Raw genomic sequence first — 18,944 nt, 5'->3', positions numbered from 1 at the left:
TTAGAGCTGTGTGCTGCTGGAGACACTCACCTCTGAAGCGCACGCTGCAGGGCTGAGTCTCTCCCCTGCTAGAGCTGTGTGCTGTTGGTGACACCTCTGTAAGCACACACTGCAGGGCTGAGTCTCTCCCCTGCTAGAGCTGTGTGCTGTTGGTGACACTCACCTCTGTAAGCACACACTGCAGGGCTGAGTCTCGCCCCTGCTAGAGCTGTGTGCTGTTGGTGACACTCACCTCTGTAAGCACACACTGCAGGGCTGAGTCTCTCCCCTGTTCAAGCTGTGTGCTGTTGGTGACGCTCAACTCTGTAAGCACACGCTGCAGGGCTGAGTCTCTCCCCTGTTCAAGCCGTGTGCTGTTGGTGACACTCACCTCTGTAAGCACACACTGCAGGGCTGAGTCTCTCCCCTGTTAGAGCTGTGTGCTGTTGGAGACACTCACCTCTGAAGCGCACGCTGCAGGGCTGAGTCTCTCCCCTGTTAGAGCTGTGTGCTGTTGGAGACACTCACCTCTGTAAGCACACACTGCAGGGCTGAGTCTCTCCCCTGTTCAAGCTGTGTGCTGTTGGAGACACTCACCTCTGAAGCGCACGCTGCAGGGCTGAGTCTCTCCCCTGTTCAAGCTGTGTGCTGTTGGAGACACTCACCTCTGTAAGCACACGCTGCAGGGCTGAGTCTCTCCCCTGTTAGAGCTGTGTGCTGTTGGCGACACTCACCTCTGTAAGCACACACTGCAGGGCTGAGTCTCGCCCCTGCTAGAGCTGTGTGCTGTTGGTGACACTCACCTCTGTAAGCACACACTGCAGGGCTGAGTCTCGCCCCTGCTAGAGCTGTGTGCTGTTGGTGACACTCACCTCTGTAAGCACACACTGCAGGGCTGAGTCTCTCCCCTGTTAGAGCTCTGTGCTGTTGGTGACACTCACCTCTGTAAGCACACACTGCAGGGCTGAGTCTCGCCCCTGCTAGAGCTGTGTGCTGTTGGTGACACTCACCTCTGTAAGCACACACTACAGGGCTGAGTCTCTCCCCTGTTCAAGCTGTGTGCTGTTGGAGACACTCACCTCTGAAGCGCACACTACAGGGCTGAGTCTCTCCCCTGTTCAAGCTGTGTGCTGTTGGAGACACTCACCTCTGAAGCGCACGCTGCAGGGCTGAGTCTCTCCCCTGTTCAAGCTGTGTGCTGTTGGAGACACTCACCTCTGTAAGCACACGCTGCAGGGCTGAGTCTCTCCCCTGTTAGAGCTGTGTGCTGTTGGCGACACTCACCTCTGTAAGCACACACTGCAGGGCTGAGTCTCGCCCCTGCTAGAGCTGTGTGCTGTTGGTGACACTCACCTCTGTAAGCACACACTGCAGGGCTGAGTCTCGCCCCTGCTAGAGCTGTGTGCTGTTGGTGACACTCACCTCTGTAAGCACACACTGCAGGGCTGAGTCTCTCCCCTGTTAGAGCTGTGTGCTGTTGGTGACACTCACCTCAGCACACACTGCAGGGCTGAGTCTCTCCCCTGTTAGAGCTGTGTGCTGTTGGAGACACTCACCTCTGAAGCGCACGCTGCAGGGCTGAGTCTCTCCCCTGTTAGAGCTGTGTGCTCTTGGTGACACTCACCTCTGTAAGCACACACTGCAGGGCTGAGTCTCTCCCCTGCTAGAGCTGTGTGCTGTTGGAGACACTCACCTCTGTAAGCACACACTGCAGGGCTGAGTCTCTCCCCTGCTAGAGCTGTGTGCTGTTGGAGACACTCACCTCTGTAAGCACACACTGCAGGGCTGAGTCTCTCCCCTGCTAGAGCTGTGTGCTGTTGGAGACACTCACCTCTGAAGCGCACGCTGCAGGGCTGAGTCTCTCCCCTGTTAGAGCTGTGTGCTGTTGGTGACACTCACCTCTGTAAGCACACACTACAGGGCTGAGTCTCTCCCCTGCTAGAGCTGTGTGCTGTTGGAGACACTCACCTCTGTAAGCACACACTACAGGGCTGAGTCTCTCCCCTGTTCAAGCTGTGTGCTGCTGGAGACACTCACCTCTGTAAGCACACACTACAGGGCTGAGTCTCTCCCCTGTTAGAGCTGTGTGCTGTTGGCGACACTCACCTCTGTAAGCACACACTGCAGGGCTGAGTCTCTCCCCTGTTAGAGCTGTGTGCTGTTGGTGACACTCACCTCTGTAAGCACACACTACAGCGCTGAGTCTCTCCCCTGTTAGAGCTGTGTGCTGTTGGAGACACTCACCTCTGTAAGCACACACTGCAGGGCTGAGTCTCTCCCCTGCTAGAGCTGTGTGCTGTTGGTGACACTCACCTCTGTAAGCACACACTGCAGGGCTGAGTCTCTCCCCTGTTACAGCTGTGTGCTGTTGGAGACACTCACCTCTGAAGCCCACGCTGCAGGGCTGAGTATCTCCCCTGTTAGAGCTGTGTGCTGTTGGTAACACTCACCTCTGTAAGCACACACTGCAGGGCTGAGTCTCTCCCCTGCTAGAGCTGTGTGCTGTTGGAGACACTCACCTCTGAAGCGCACGCTGCAGGGCTGAGTCTCTCCCCTGTTAGAGCTGTGTGCTGTTGGTGACACTCACCTCTGTAAGCACACACTGCAGGGCTGAGTCTCTCCCCTGCTAGAGCTGTGTGCTGTTGGAGACACTCACCTCTGTAAGCACACACTGCAGGGCTGAGTCTCTCCCCTGTTAGAGCTGTGTGCTGTTGGCGACACTCACCTCTGTAAGCACACACTGCAGGGCTGAGTCTCTCCCCTGTTAGAGCTGTGTGCTGTTGGTGACACTCACCTCTGTAAGCACACACTGCAGGGCTGAGTCTCGCCCCTGCTAGAGCTGTGTGCTGTTGGTGACACTCACCTCTGTAAGCACACACTGCAGGGCTGAGTCTCTCCCCTGTTAGAGCTGTGTGCTGTTGGCGACACTCACCTCTGTAAGCACACACTGCAGGGCTGAGTCTCTCCCCTGTTAGAGCTGTGTGCTGTTGGAGACACTCACCTCTGTAAGCACACACTACAGGGCTGAGTCTCTCCCCTGTTCAAGCTGTGTGCTGTTGGAGACACTCACCTCTGAAGCGCACACTGCAGGGCTGAGTCTCTCCCCTGTTAGAACTGTGTGCTGTTGGAGACACTCACCTCTGAAGCGCACCCTGCAGGGCTGAGTCTCTCCCCTGTTCAAGCTGTGTGCTGTTGGAGACACTCACCTCTGAAGCGCACACTGCAGGGCTGAGTCTCTCCCCTGTTAGAGCTGTGTGCTGTTGGTGACACTCACCTCTGTAAGCACACACTGCAGGGCTGAGTCTCTCCCTGTTCAAGCTGTGTGCTGTTGGAGACACTCACCTCTGAAGCGCACGCTGCAGGGCTGAGTCTCTCCCCTGTTCAAGCTGTGTGCTGTTGGCGACACTCACCTCTGTAAGCACACACTGCAGGGCTGAGTCTCTCCCCGTTAGAGCTGTGTGCTGTTGGCGACACTCACCTCTGAAGCGCACGCTGCAGGGCTGAGTCTCTCCCCTGCTAGAGCTGTGTGCTGTTGGAGACACTCACCTCTGTAAGCACACACTACAGGGCTGAGTCTCTCCCCTGTTCAAGCTGTGTGCTGTTGGTGACACTCACCTCTGTAAGCACACACTGCAGGGCTGAGTCTCTCCCCTGCTAGAGCTGTGTGCTGTTGGAGACACTCACCTCTGAAGCGCACACTGCAGGGCTGAGTCTCTCCCCTGTTAGAGCTGTGTGCTGTTGGTGACACTCACCTCTGTAAACACACACTGCAGGGCTGAGTCTCTCCCCTGCTAGAGCTGTGTGCTGTTGGCGACACTCACCTCTGGAAGCACACACTGCAGGGCTGAGTCTCTCCCCTTCTAGAGCTGTGTGCTGTTGGCGACACTCACCTCTGAAGCGCACGCTGCAGGGCTGAGTCTCTCCCCTGCTAGAGCTGTGTGCTGTTGGAGACACTCACCTCTGTAAGCACACACTGCAGGGCTGAGTCTCTCCCCTGCTAGAGCTGTGTGCTGTTGGCGACACTCACCTCTGAAGCGCACGCTGCAGGGCTGAGTCTCTCCCCTGCTAGAGCTGTGTGCTGTTGGAGACACTCACCTCTGTAAGCACACACTACAGGGCTGAGTCTCTCCCCTGTTCAAGCTGTGTGCTGTGGGAGACACTCACCTCTGTAAGCACACACTACAGGGCTGAGTCTCTCCCCTGTTAGAGCTGTGTGCTGTTGGCGACACTCACCTCTGTAAGCACACACTGCAGGGCTGAGTCTCTCCCCTGTTAGAGCTATGTGCTGTTGGTGACACTCACCTCTGTAAGCACACACTACAGGGCTGAGTCTCTCCCCTGTTAGAGCTGTGTGCTGTTGGAGACACTCACCTCTGTAAGCACACACTGCAGGGCTGAGTCTCTCCCCTGTTAGAGCTGTGTGCTGTTGGAGACACTCACCTCTGTAAGCACACACTACAGGGCTGAGTCTCTCCCCTGTTCAAGCTGTGTGCTGTTGGAGACACTCACCTCAGAAGCGCACGCTGCAGGGCTGAGTCTCTCCCCTGTTCAAGCTGTGTGCTGTTGGAGACACTCACCTCTGCAGCGCACAATGCAGGGCTGAGTCTCTCCCCTGTTAGAGCTGTGTGCTGTTGGAGACACTCACCTCTGTAAGCGCACACTGCAGGGCTGAGTCTCTCCCCTGTTCGAGCTGTGAGCTGTTGGTGACACTCACCTCTGTAAGCACACATTGCAGGGCTGAGTCTCTCCCCTGCTAGAGCTGTGTGCTGTTGGAGACACTCACCTCTGAAGCGCACGCTGCAGGGCTGAGTCTCTCCCCTGTTAGAGCTGTGTGCTGTTGGCGACACTCACCTCTGTAAGCACACACTACAGGGCTGAGTCTCTCCCCTGTTAGAGCTGTGTGCTGTTGGAGACACTCACCTCTGTAAGCACACGCTGCAGGGCTGAGTCTCTCCCCTGTTAGAGCTGTGTGCTGTTGGCGACACTCACCTCTGTAAGCATACACTGCAGGGCTGAGTCTCCCCCCTGCTAGAGCTGTGTGCTGTTGGAGACACTCACCTCTGAAGCGCACGCTGCAGGGCTGAGTCTCTCCCCTGTTAGAGCTGTGTGCTGTTGGTGACACTCACCTCTGTAAACACACACTGCAGGGCTGAGTCTCTCCCCTGCTAGAGCTGTGTGCTGTTGGCGACACTCACCTCTGGAAGCACACACTGCAGGGCTGAGTCTCTCCCCTTCTAGAGCTGTGTGCTGTTGGCGACACTCACCTCTGAAGCGCACGCTGTAGGGCTGAGTCTCTCCCCTGCTAGAGCTGTGTGCTGTTGGAGACACTCACCTCTGTAAGCACACACTGCAGGGCTGAGTCTCTCCCCTGCTAGAGCTGTGTGCTGTTGGCGACACTCACCTCTGAAGCGCACGCTGCAGGGCTGAGTCTCTCCCCTGCTAGAGCTGTGTGCTGTTGGAGACACTCACCTCTGTAAGCACACACTACAGGGCTGAGTCTCTCCCCTGTTCAAGCTGTGTGCTGTGGGAGACACTCACCTCTGTAAGCACACACTACAGGGCTGAGTCTCTCCCCTGTTAGAGCTGTGTGCTGTTGGCGACACTCACCTCTGTAAGCACACACTGCAGGGCTGAGTCTCTCCCCTGTTAGAGCTATGTGCTGTTGGTGACACTCACCTCTGTAAGCACACACTACAGGGCTGAGTCTCTCCCCTGTTAGAGCTGTGTGCTGTTGGAGACACTCACCTCTGTAAGCACACACTGCAGGGCTGAGTCTCTCCCCTGTTAGAGCTGTGTGCTGTTGGAGACACTCACCTCTGTAAGCACACACTACAGGGCTGAGTCTCTCCCCTGTTCAAGCTGTGTGCTGTTGGAGACACTCACCTCAGAAGCGCACGCTGCAGGGCTGAGTCTCTCCCCTGTTCAAGCTGTGTGCTGTTGGAGACACTCACCTCTGCAGCGCACAATGCAGGGCTGAGTCTCTCCCCTGTTAGAGCTGTGTGCTGTTGGAGACACTCACCTCTGTAAGCGCACACTGCAGGGCTGAGTCTCTCCCCTGTTCGAGCTGTGAGCTGTTGGTGACACTCACCTCTGTAAGCACACACTGCAGGGCTGAGTCTCTCCCCTGCTAGAGCTGTGTGCTGTTGGAGACACTCACCTCTGAAGCGCACGCTGCAGGGCTGAGTCTCTCCCCTGTTAGAGCTGTGTGCTGTTGGCGACACTCACCTCTGTAAGCACACACTACAGGGCTGAGTCTCTCCCCTGTTAGAGCTGTGTGCTGTTGGAGACACTCACCTCTGTAAGCACACAATACAGGGCTGAGTCTCTCCCCTGTTCAAGCTGTGTGCTGTTGGAGACACTCACCTCTGAAGCGCACACTGCAGGGCTGAGTCTCTCCCCTGTTAGAGCTGTGTGCTGCTGGAGACACTCACCTCTGAAGCGCACGCTGCAGGGCTGAGTCTCTCCCCTGCTAGAGCTGTGTGCTGTTGGTGACACCTCTGTAAGCACACACTGCAGGGCTGAGTCTCTCCCCTGCTAGAGCTGTGTGCTGTTGGTGACACTCACCTCTGTAAGCACACACTGCAGGGCTGAGTCTCGCCCCTGCTAGAGCTGTGTGCTGTTGGTGACACTCACCTCTGTAAGCACACACTGCAGGGCTGAGTCTCTCCCCTGTTCAAGCTGTGTGCTGTTGGTGACGCTCAACTCTGTAAGCACACACTGCAGGGCTGAGTCTCTCCCCTGTTCAAGCCGTGTGCTGTTGGTGACACTCACCTCTGTAAGCACACACTGCAGGGCTGAGTCTCTCCCCTGTTAGAGCTGTGTGCTGTTGGAGACACTCACCTCTGAAGCGCACGCTGCAGGGCAGAGTCTCTCCCCTGTTAGAGCTGTGTGCTGTTGGAGACACTCACCTCTGAAGCGCACACTACAGGGCTGAGTCTCTCCCCTGTTCAAGCTGTGTGCTGTTGGAGACACTCACCTGTGTAAGCACACACTGCAGGGCTGAGTCTCTCCCCTGTTCAAGCTGTGTGCTGTTGGAGACACTCACCTCTGTAAGCACACACTGCAGGGCTGAGTCTCTCCCCTGTTAGAGCTGTGTGCTGTTGGCGACACTCACCTCTGTAGGCACACACTGCAGGGCTGAGTCTCTCCCCTGTTCAAGCTGTGTGCTGTTGGAGACACTCACCTCTGTAAGCACACACTGCAGGGCTGAGACTCTCCCCTGTTACACCTGTGTGCTGTTGGAGACACTCACCTCTGTAAGCACACACTGCAGGGCTGAGTCTCTCCCCTGTTAGAGCTGTGTGCTGTTGGTGACACTCACCTCTGTAAGCACACACTGCAGGGCTGAGTCTCGCCCCTGCTAGAGCTGTGTGCTGTTGGTGACACTCACCTCTGTAAGCACACACTACAGGGCTGAGTCTCTCCCCTGTTCAAGCTGTGTGCTGTTGGAGACACTCACCTCTGAAGCGCACACTACAGGGCTGAGTCTCTCCCCTGTTCAAGCTGTGTGCTGTTGGAGACACTCACCTCTGAAGCGCACGCTGCAGGGCTGAGTCTCTCCCCTGTTCAAGCTGTGTGCTGTTGGAGACACTCACCTCTGTAAGCACACGCTGCAGGGCTGAGTCTCTCCCCTGTTAGAGCTGTGTGCTGTTGGCGACTCTCACCTCTGTAAGCACACACTGCAGGGCTGAGTCTCGCCCCTGCTAGAGCTGTGTGCTGTTGGTGACACTCACCTCTGTAAGCACACACTGCAGGGCTGAGTCTCGCCCCTGCTAGAGCTGTGTGCTGTTGGTGACACTCACCTCTGTAAGCACACACTGCAGGGCTGAGTCTCTCCCCTGTTAGAGCTCTGTGCTGTTGGTGACACTCACCTCTGTAAGCACACACTGCAGGGCTGAGTCTCGCCCCTGCTAGAGCTGTGTGCTGTTGGTGACACTCACCTCTGTAAGCACACACTACAGGGCTGAGTCTCTCCCCTGTTCAAGCTGTGTGCTGTTGGAGACACTCACCTCTGAAGCGCACACTACAGGGCTGAGTCTCTCCCCTGTTCAAGCTGTGTGCTGTTGGAGACACTCACCTCTGAAGCGCACGCTGCAGGGCTGAGTCTCTCCCCTGTTCAAGCTGTGTGCTGTTGGAGACACTCACCTCTGTAAGCACACGCTGCAGGGCTGAGTCTCTCCCCTGTTAGAGCTGTGTGCTGTTGGCGACACTCACCTCTGTAAGCACACACTGCAGGGCTGAGTCTCGCCCCTGCTAGAGCTGTGTGCTGTTGGTGACACTCACCTCTGTAAGCACACACTGCAGGGCTGAGTCTCGCCCCTGCTAGAGCTGTGTGCTGTTGGTGACACTCACCTCTGTAAGCACACACTGCAGGGCTGAGTCTCTCCCCTGTTAGAGCTGTGTGCTGTTGGTGACACTCACCTCTGTAAGCACACACTGCAGGGCTGAGTCTCTCCCCTGTTAGAGCTGTGTGCTGTTGGAGACACTCACCTCTGAAGCGCACGCTGCAGGGCTGAGTCTCTCCCCTGTTAGAGCTGTGTGCTCTTGGTGACACTCACCTCTGTAAGCACACACTGCAGGGCTGAGTCTCTCCCCTGCTAGAGCTGTGTGCTGTTGGAGACACTCACCTCTGTAAGCACACACTGCAGGGCTGAGTCTCTCCCCTGCTAGAGCTGTGTGCTGTTGGAGACACTCACCTCTGTAAGCACACACTGCAGGGCTGAGTCTCTCCCCTGCTAGAGCTGTGTGCTGTTGGAGACACTCACCTCTGAAGCGCACGCTGCAGGGCTGAGTCTCTCCCCTGTTAGAGCTGTGTGCTGTTGGTGACACTCACCTCTGTAAGCACACACTACAGGGCTGAGTCTCTCCCCTGCTAGAGCTGTGTGCTGTTGGAGACACTCACCTCTGTAAGCACACACTACAGGGCTGAGTCTCTCCCCTGTTCAAGCTGTGTGCTGCTGGAGACACTCACCTCTGTAAGCACACACTACAGGGCTGAGTCTCTCCCCTGTTAGAGCTGTGTGCTGTTGGCGACACTCACCTCTGTAAGCACACACTGCAGGGCTGAGTCTCTCCCCTGTTAGAGCTGTGTGCTGTTGGTGACACTCACCTCTGTAAGCACACACTACAGCGCTGAGTCTCTCCCCTGTTAGAGCTGTGTGCTGTTGGAGACACTCACCTCTGTAAGCACACACTGCAGGGCTGAGTCTCTCCCCTGCTAGAGCTGTGTGCTGTTGGTGACACTCACCTCTGTAAGCACACACTGCAGGGCTGAGTCTCTCCCCTGTTACAGCTGTGTGCTGTTGGAGACACTCACCTCTGAAGCCCACGCTGCAGGGCTGAGTCTCTCCCCTGTTAGAGCTGTGTGCTGTTGGTAACACTCACCTCTGTAAGCACACACTGCAGGGCTGAGTCTCTCCCCTGCTAGAGCTGTGTGCTGTTGGAGACACTCACCTCTGAAGCGCACGCTGCAGGGCTGAGTCTCTCCCCTGTTAGAGCTGTGTGCTGTTGGTGACACTCACCTCTGTAAGCACACACTGCAGGGCTGAGTCTCTCCCCTGCTAGAGCTGTGTGCTGTTGGAGACACTCACCTCTGTAAGCACACACTGCAGGGCTGAGTCTCTCCCCTGTTAGAGCTGTGTGCTGTTGGCGACACTCACCTCTGTAAGCACACACTGCAGGGCTGAGTCTCTCCCCTGTTAGAACTGTGTGCTGTTGGAGACACTCACCTCTGAAGCGCACGCTGCAGGGCTGAGTCTCTCCCCTGTTCAAGCTGTGTGCTGTTGGAGACACTCACCTCTGAAGCGCACACTGCAGGGCTGAGTCTCTCCCCTGTTAGAGCTGTGTGCTGTTGGTGACACTCACCTCTGTAAGCACACACTGCAGGGCTGAGTCTCTCCCCTGTTCAAGCTGTGTGCTGTTGGAGACACTCACCTCTGAAGCGCACGCTGCAGGGCTGAGTCTCTCCCCTGTTCAAGCTGTGTGCTGTTGGAGACACTCACCTCTGTAAGCACACGCTGCAGGGCTGAGTCTCTCCCCTGTTAGAGCTGTGTGCTGTTGGCGACACTCACCTCTGTAAGCACACACTACAGGGCTGAGTCTCGCCCCTGCTAGAGCTGTGTGCTGTTGGCGACACTCACCTCTGTAAGCACACACTGCAGGGCTGAGTCTCGCCCCTGCTAGACCTGTGTGCTTTTGGCGACACTCACCTCTGTAAGCACACACTACAGGGCTGAGTCTCTCCCCTGTTAGAGCTGTGTGCTGTTGGCGACACTCACCTCTGTAAGCACACACTGCAGGGCTGAGTCTCTCCCCTGTTAGAGCTGTGTGCTGTTGGCGACACTCACCTCTGTAAGCACACACTGCAGGGCTGAGTCTCTCCCCGTTAGAGCTGTGTGCTGTTGGCGACACTCACCTCTGAAGCGCACGCTGCAGGGCTGAGTCTCTCCCCTGCTAGAGCTGTGTGCTGTTGGAGACACTCATCTCTGAAGCGCACGCTGCAGGGCTGAGTCTCTCCCCTGTTAGAGCTGTGTGCTGTTGGTGACACTCACCTCTGTAAGCACACACTACAGGGCTGAGTCTCTCCCCTGTTCAAGCTGTGTGCTGATGGAGACACTCACCTCTGTAAGCACACACTACAGGGCTGAGTCTCTCCCCTGTTCAAGCTGTGTGCTGTTGGTGACACTCACCTCTGTAAGCACACACTGCAGGGCTGAGTCTCTCCCCTGCTAGAGCTGTGTGCTGTTGGAGACACTCACCTCTGAAGCGCACGCTGCAGGGCTGAGTCTCTCCCCTGTTAGAGCTGTGTGCTGTTGGTGACACTCACCTCTGGAAGCACACACTGCAGGGCTGAGTCTCTCCCCTTCTAGAGCTGTGTGCTGTTGGCGACACTCACCTCTGAAGCGCACGCTGCAGGGCTGAGTCTCTCCCCTGCTAGAGCTGTGTGCTGTTGGAGACACTCACCTCTGTAAGCACACACTGCAGGGCTGAGTCTCTCCCCTGCTAGAGCTGTGTGCTGTTGGCGACACTCACCTCTGAAGCGCACGCTGCAGGGCTGAGTCTCTCCCCTGCTAGAGCTGTGTGCTGTTGGAGACACTCACGTCTGTAAGCACACACTACAGGGCTGAGTCTCTCCCCTGTTCAAGCTGTGTGCTGTGGGAGACACTCACCTCTGTAAGCACACACTACAGGGCTGAGTCTCTCCCCTGTTAGAGGTGTGTGCTGTTGGAGACACTCACCTGTGTAAGCACACACTGCAGGGCTGAGTCTCTCCCCTGTTAGAGCTATGTGCTGTTGGTGACACTCACCTCTGTAAGCACACACTGCAGGGCTGAGTCTCTCCCCTGTTACAGCTGTGTGCTGTTGGAGACACTCACCTCTGAAGCGCACGCTGCAGGGCTGAGTCTCTCCCCTGTTAGAGCTGTGTGCTGTTGGTGACACTCACCTCTGTAAGCACACACTGCAGGGCTGAGTCTCTCCCCTGCTAGAGCTGTGTGCTGTTGGAGACACTCACCTCTGAAGCGCACGCTGCAGGGCTGAGTCTCTCCCCTGTTCAAGCTGTGTGCTGTTGGAGACACTCACCTCTGTAAGCACACGCTGCAGGGCTGAGTCTCTCCCCTGTTAGAGCTGTGTGCTGTTGGCGACACTCACCTCTGTAACCACACACTGCCGGGCTGAGTCTCGCCCCTGCTAGAGCTGTGTGCTGTTGGTGACACTCACCTCTGTAAGCACACACTGCAGGGCTGAGTCTCGCCCCTGCTAGAGCTGTGTGCTGTTGGTGACACTCACCTCTGTAAGCACACACTGCAGGGCTGAGTCTCTCCCCTGTTAGAGCTGTGTGCTGTTCGTGACACTCACCTCTGTAAGCACACACTGCAGGGCTGAGTCTCTCCCCTGCTAGAGCTGTGTACTGTTGGAGACACTCACCTCTGTAAGCACACACTACAGGGCTGAGTCTCTCCCCTGTTCAAGCTGTGTGCTGTTGGAGACACTCACCTCTGAAGTGCACACTACAGGGCTGAGTCTCTCCCCTGTTCAAGCTGTGTGCTGTTGGAGACACTCACCTCTGAAGCGCACGCTGCAGGGCTGAGTCTCTCCCCTGCTAGAGCTGTGTGCTGTTGGAGACACTCACCTCTGTAAGCACACACTGCAGGGCTGAGTCTCTCCCCTGCTAGGGCTGTGTGCTGTTGGAGACACTCACCTCTGAAGCGCACGCTGCAGGGCTGAGTCTCTCCCCTGTTAGAGCTGTGTGCTGTTGGTGACACTCACCTCTGTAAGCACACACTACAGGGCTGAGTCTCTCCCCTGCTAGAGCTGTGTGCTGTTGGAGACACTCACCTCTGTAAGCACACACTACAGGGCTGAGTCTCTCCCCTGTTTAAGCTGTGTGCTGTTGGAGACACTCACCTCTGTAAGCACACACTACAGGGCTGAGTCTCTTCCCTGTTAGAGCTGTGTGCTGTTGGCGACACTCACCTCTGTAAGCACACACTGCAGGGCTGAGTCTCTCCCCTGTTAGAGCTGTGTGCTGTTGGTGACACTCACCTCTGTAAGCACACACTACAGCGCTGAGTCTCTCTCCTGTTAGAGCTGTGTGCTGTTGGAGACACTCACCTCTGTAAGCACACACTGCAGGGCTGAGTCTCTCCCCTGCTAGAGCTGTGTGCTGTTGGTGACACTCACCTCTGTAAGCACACACTGCAGGGCTGAGTCTCTCCCCTGTTACAGCTGTGTGCTGTTGGAGACACTCACCTCTGAAGCCCACGCTGCAGGGCTGAGTCTCTCCCCTGTTAGAGCTGTGTGCTGTTGGTGACACTCACCTCTGTAAGCACACACTGCAGGGCTGAGTCTCTCCCCTGCTAGAGCTGTGTGCTGTTGGAGACACTCACCTCTGAAGCGCACGCTGCAGGGCTGAGTCTCTCCCCTGTTAGAGCTGTGTGCTGTTGGTGACACTCACCTCTGTAAGCACACACTGCAGGGCTGAGTCTCTCCCCTGCTACAGCTGTGTGCTGTTGGAGACACTCACCTCTGTGAGCACACACTGCAGGGCTGAGTCTCTCCCCTGTTAGAGCTGTGTGCTGTTGGCGACACTCACCTCTGTAAGCACACACTGCAGGGCTGAGTCTCTCCCCTGTTAGAGCTGTGTGCTGTTGGCGACACTCACCTCTGTAAGCACACACTGCAGGGCTGAGTCTCGCCCCTGCTAGAGCTGTGTGCTCTTGGTGACACTCACCTCTGTAAGCACACACTGCAGGGCTGAGTCTCTCCCCTGTTAGAGCTGTGTGCTGTTGGCGACACTCACCTCTGTAAGCACACACTGCAGGGCTGAGTCTCTCCCCTGTTAGAGCTGTGTGCTGTTGGAGACACTCACCTCTGTAAGCACACACTACAGGGCTGAGTCTCTCTCCTGTTCAAGCTGTGTGCTGTTGGAGACACTCACCTCTGAAGCGCACACTGCAGGGCTGAGTCTCTCCCCTGTTAGAACTGTGTGCTGTTGGAGACACTCACCTCTGAAGCGCACGCTGCAGGGCTGAGTCTCTCCCCTGTTCAAGCTGTGTGCTGTTGGAGACACTCACCTCTGAAGCGCACACTGCAGGGCTGAGTCTCTCCCCTGTTAGAGCTGTGTGCTGTTGGTGACACTCACCTCTGTAAGCACACACTGCAGGGCTGAGTCTCTCCCCTGTTCAAGCTGTGTGCTGTTGGAGACACTCACCTCTGTAAGCACACACTACAGGGCTGAGTCTCTCCCCTGTTCAAGCTGTGTGCTGTTGGAGACACTCACCTCTGTAAGCACACACTACAGGGCTGAGTCTCTTCCCTGTTAGAGCTGTGTGCTGTTGGCGACACTCACCTCTGTAAGCACACACTGCAGGGCTGAGTCTCTCCCCTGTTATAGCTGTGTGCTGTTGGTGACACTCACCTCTGTAAGCACACACTACAGCGCTGAGTCTCTCTCCTGTAAGAGCTGTGTGCTGTTGGAGACACTCACCTCTGTAAGCACACACTGCAGGGCTGAGTCTCTCCCCTGCTAGAGCTGTGTGCTGTTGGTGACACTCACCTCTGTAAGCACATACTGCAGGGCTGAGTCTCTCCCCTGTTACAGCTGTGTGCTGTTGGAGACACTCACCTCTGAAGCCCACGCTGCAGGGCTGAGTCTCTCCCCTGTTAGAGCTGTGTGCTGTTGGTGACACTCACCTCTGTAAGCACACACTGCAGGGCTGAGTCTCTCCCCTGCTAGAGCTGTGTGCTGTTGGAGACACTCACCTCTGAAGCGCACGCTGCAGGGCTGAGTCTCTCCCCTGTTAGAGCTGTGTGCTGTTGGTGACACTCACCTCTGTAAGCACACACTGCAGGGCTGAGTCTCTCCCCTGCTACAGCTGTGTGCTGTTGGAGACACTCACCTCTGTGAGCACACACTGCAGGGCTGAGTCTCTCCCCTGTTAGAGCTGTGTGCTGTTGGCGACACTCACCTCTGTAAGCACACACTGCAGGGCTGAGTCTCTCCCCTGTTAGAGCTGTGTGCTGTTGGCGACACTCACCTCTGTAAGCACACACTGCAGGGCTGAGTCTCGCCCCTGCTAGAGCTGTGTGCTCTTGGTGACACTCACCTCTGTAAGCACACACTGCAGGGCTGAGTCTCTCCCCTGTTAGAGCTGTGTGCTGTTGGCGACACTCACCTCTGTAAGCACACACTGCAGGGCTGAGTCTCTCCCCTGTTAGAGCTGTGTGCTGTTGGAGACACTCACCTCTGTAAGCACACACTACAGGGCTGAGTCTCTCTCCTGTTCAAGCTGTGTGCTGTTGGAGACACTCACCTCTGAAGCGCACACTGCAGGGCTGAGTCTCTCCCCTGTTAGAACTGTGTGCTGTTGGAGACACTCACCTCTGAAGCGCACGCTGCAGGGCTGAGTCTCTCCCCTGTTCAAGCTGTGTGCTGTTGGAGACACTCACCTCTGAAGCGCACACTGCAGGGCTGAGTCTCTCCCCTGTTAGAGCTGTGTGCTGTTGGTGACACTCACCTCTGTAAGCACACACTGCAGGGCTGAGTCTCTCCCCTGTTCAAGCTGTGTGCTGTTGGAGACACTCACCTCTGAAGCGCACGCTGCAGGGCTGAGTCTCTCCCCTGTTCAAGCTGTGTGCTGTTGGAGACACTCACCTCTGTAAGCACACGCTGCAGGGCTGAGTCTCTCCCCTGTTAGAGCTGTGTGCTGTTGGCGACACTCACCTCTGTAAGCACACACTACAGGGCTGAGTCTCTCCCCTGTTAGAGCTGTGTGCTGTTGGTGACACTCACCTCTGTAAGCACACACTGCAGGGCTGAGTCTCGCCCCTGCTAGAGCTGTGTGCTGTTGGCGACACTCACCTCTGTAAGCACACACTACAGGGCTGAGTCTCTCCCCTGTTAGAGCTGTGTGCTGTTGGCGACACTCACCTCTGTAAGCACACACTGCAGGGCTGAGTCTCTCCCCTGTTAGAGCTGTGTGCTGTTGGCGACACTCACCTCTGTAAGCACACACTGCAGGGCTGAGTCTCTCCCCTGTTAGAGCTGTGTGCTGTTGGCGACACTCACCTCTGAAGCGCACGCTGCAGGGCTGAGTCTCTCCCCTGCTAGAGCTGTGTGCTGTTGGAGACACTCATCTCTGAAGCGCACGCTGCAGGGCTGAGTCTCTCCCCTGTTAGAGCTGTGTGCTGTTGGTGACACTCACCTTTGTAAGCGCACACTACAGGGCTGAGTCTCTCCCCTGCTAGAGCTGTGTGCTGTTGGAGACACTCACCTCTGTAAGCACACACTACAGGGCTGAGTCTCTCCCCTGTTCAAGCTGTGTGCTGTTGGAGACACTCACCTCTGTAAGCACACACTACAGGGCTGAGTCTCTCCCCTGTTCAAGCTGCGTGCTGTTGGTGACACTCACCTCTGTAAGCACACACTGCAGGGCTGAGTCTCTCCCCTGCTAGAGCTGTGTGCTGTTGGAGACACTCACCTCTGAAGCGCACGCTGCACGGCTGAGTCTCTCCCCTGTTAGAGCTGTGTGCTGTTGGTGACACTCACCTCTGTAAACACACACTGCAGGGCTGAGTCTCTCCCCTGCTAGAGCTGTGTACTGTTGGCGACACTCACCTCTGGAAGCACACACTGCAGGGCTGAGTCTCTCCCCTTCTAGAGCTGTGTGCTGTTGGCGACACTCACCTCTGAAGCGCACGCTGCAGGGCTGAGTCTCTCCCCTGCTAGAGCTGTGTGCTGTTGGAGACACTCACCTCTGTAAGCACACACTGCAGGGCTGAGTCTCTCCCCTGCTAGAGCTGTGTGCTGTTGGCTACACTCACCTCTGAAGCGCACGCTGCAGGGCTGAGTCTCTCCCCTGCTAGAGCTGTGTGCTGTTTGAGACACTCACCTCTGTAAGCACACACTACAGGGCTGAGTCTCTCCCCTGTTCAAGCTGTGTGCTGTGGGAGACACTCACCTGTGTAAGCACACACTACAGGGCTGAGTCTCTCCCCTGTTAGAGCTGTGTGCTGTTGGAGACACTCACCTCTGTAAGCACACACTGCAGGGCTGAGTCTCTCCCCTGTTAGAGCTGTGTGCTGTTGGTGACACTCACCTCTGTAAGCACACACTGCAGGGCTGAGTCTCTCCCCTGCTAGAGCTGTGTGCTGTTGGAGACACTCACCTCTGTAAGCACACACTACAGGGCTGAGTCTCTCCCCTGTTCAAGCTGTGTGCTGCTGGAGACACTCACCTCTGTAAGCACACACTACAGGGCTGAGTCTCTCCCCTGTTAGAGCTGTGTGCTGTTGGCGACACTCACCTCTGTAAGCACACACTGCAGGGCTGAGTCTCTCCCCTGTTAGAGCTGTGTGCTGTTGGTGACACTCACCTCTGTAAGCACACACTACAGCGCTGAGTCTCTCCCCTGTTAGAGCTGTGTGCTGTTGGAGACACTCACCTCTGTAAGCACACACTGCAGGGCTGAGTCTCTCCCCTGCTAGAGCTGTGTGCTGTTGGTGACACTCACCTCTGTAAGCACACACTGCAGGGCTGAGTCTCTCCCCTGTTACAGCTGTGTGCTGTTGGAGACACTCACCTCTGAAGCCCACGCTGCAGGGCTGAGTCTCTCCCCTGTTAGAGCTGTGTGCTGTTGGTAACACTCACCTCTGTAAGCACACACTGCAGGGCTGAGTCTCTCCCCTGCTAGAGCTGTGTGCTGTTGGAGACACTCACCTCTGAAGCGCACGCTGCAGGGCTGAGTCTCTCCCCTGTTAGAGCTGTGTGCTGTTGGTGACACTCACCTCTGTAAGCACACACTGCAGGGCTGAGTCTCTCCCCTGCTAGAGCTGTGTGCTGTTGGAGACACTCACCTCTGTAAGCACACACTGCAGGGCTGAGTCTCTCCCCTGTTAGAGCTGTGTGCTGTTGGTGACACTCACCTCTGTAAGCACACACTGCAGGGCTGAGTCTCTCCCCTGTTACAGCTGTGTGCTGTTGGAGACACTCACCTCTGAAGCGCACGCTGCAGGGCTGAGTCTCTCCCCTGTTAGAGCTGTGTGCTGTTGGTGACACTCACCTCTGTAAGCACACACTGCAGGGCTGAGTCTCTCCCCTGCTAGAGCTGTGTGCTGTTGGAGACACTCACCTCTGAAGCGCACGCTACAGGGCTGAGTCTCTCCCCTGTTCAAGCTGTGTGCTGTTGGAGACACTCACCTCTGTAAGCACACGCTGCAGGGCTGAGTCTCTCCCCTGTTAGAGCTGTGTGCTGTTGGCGACACTCACCTCTGTAAGCACACACTGCAGGGCTGAGTCTCGCCCCTGCTAGAGCTGTGTGCTGTTGGTGACACTCACCTCTGTAAGCACACACTGCAGGGCTGAGTCTCGCCCCTGCTAGAGCTGTGTGCTGTTGGTGACACTCACCTCTGTAAGCACACACTGCAGGGCTGAGTCTCTCCCCTGTTAGAGCTGTGTGCTGTTGGTGACACTCACCTCTGTAAGCACACACTGCAGGGCTGAGTCTCGCCCCTGCTAGAGCTGTGTGCTGTTGGTGACACTCACCTCTGTAAGCACACACTACAGGGCTGAGTCTCTCCCCTGTTCAAGCTGTGTGCTGTTGGAGACACTCACCTCTGAAGTGCACACTACAGGGCTGAGTCTCTCCCCTGTTCAAGCTGTGTGCTGTTGGAGACACTCACCTCTGAAGCGCACGCTGCAGGGCTGAGTCTCTCCCCTGCTAGAGCTGTGTGCTGTTGGAGACACTCACCTCTGTAAGCACACACTGCAGGGCTGAGTCTCTCCCCTGCTAGGGCTGTGTGCTGTTGGAGACACTCACCTCTGAAGCGCACGCTGCAGGGCTGAGTCTCTCCCCTGTTAGAGCTGTGTGCTGTTGGTGACACTCACCTCTGTAAGCACACACTACAGGGCTGAGTCTCTCCCCTGCTAGAGCTGTGTGCTGTTGGAGACACTCACCTCTGTAAGCACACACTACAGGGCTGAGTCTCTCCCCTGTTCAAGCTGTGTGCTGTTGGAGACACTCACCTCTGTAAGCACACACTACAGGGCTGAGTCTCTTCCCTGTTAGAGCTGTGTGCTGTTGGCGACACTCACCTCTGTAAGCACACACTGCAGGGCTGAGTCTCTCCCCTGTTAGAGCTGTGTGCTGTTGGTGACACTCACCTCTGTAAGCACACACTACAGCGCTGAGTCTCTCTCCTGTTAGAGCTGTGTGCTGTTGGAGACACTCACCTCTGTAAGCACACACTGCAGGGCTGAGTCTCTCCCCTGCTAGAGCTGTGTGCTGTTGGTGACACTCACCTCTGTAAGCACACACTGCAGGGCTGAGTCTCTCCCCTGTTACAGCTGTGTGCTGTTGGAGACACTCACCTCTGAAGCCCACGCTGCAGGGCTGAGTCTCTCCCCTGTTAGAGCTGTGTGCTGTTGGTGACACTCACCTCTGTAAGCACACACTGCAGGGCTGAGT

The 18,944-nt window shown here is 56.5% G+C and overlaps 1 long non-coding RNA gene across 1 annotated transcript; it reads right to left on the bottom strand.

Moving 5' to 3' along the window:
• Positions 1–1,489: 1,489 nt before the first annotated feature.
• Positions 1,490–17,597, bottom strand: LOC126087667 (uncharacterized). The gene is made up of 9 exons (XR_007519814.1): positions 16,440–17,597; positions 14,861–15,683; positions 11,905–12,041; positions 10,188–10,529; positions 9,570–10,049; positions 6,888–7,162; positions 3,322–4,488; positions 2,499–3,117; positions 1,490–2,361 (listed from the first exon to the last, which is right to left on the bottom strand). It is a non-coding gene; the product is annotated as an uncharacterized LOC126087667 (long non-coding RNA).
• Positions 17,598–18,944: the final 1,347 nt, after the last annotated feature.

Source organism: Elephas maximus, chromosome 1 (assembly GCF_024166365.1).
Source record: "Elephas maximus indicus isolate mEleMax1 chromosome 1, mEleMax1 primary haplotype, whole genome shotgun sequence".
Lineage (NCBI taxonomy): Eukaryota > Metazoa > Chordata > Mammalia > Proboscidea > Elephantidae > Elephas > Elephas maximus.
Note: the sequence above shows the minus strand (reverse complement) of the source record. Positions and strands in the feature narration are given on the sequence as shown.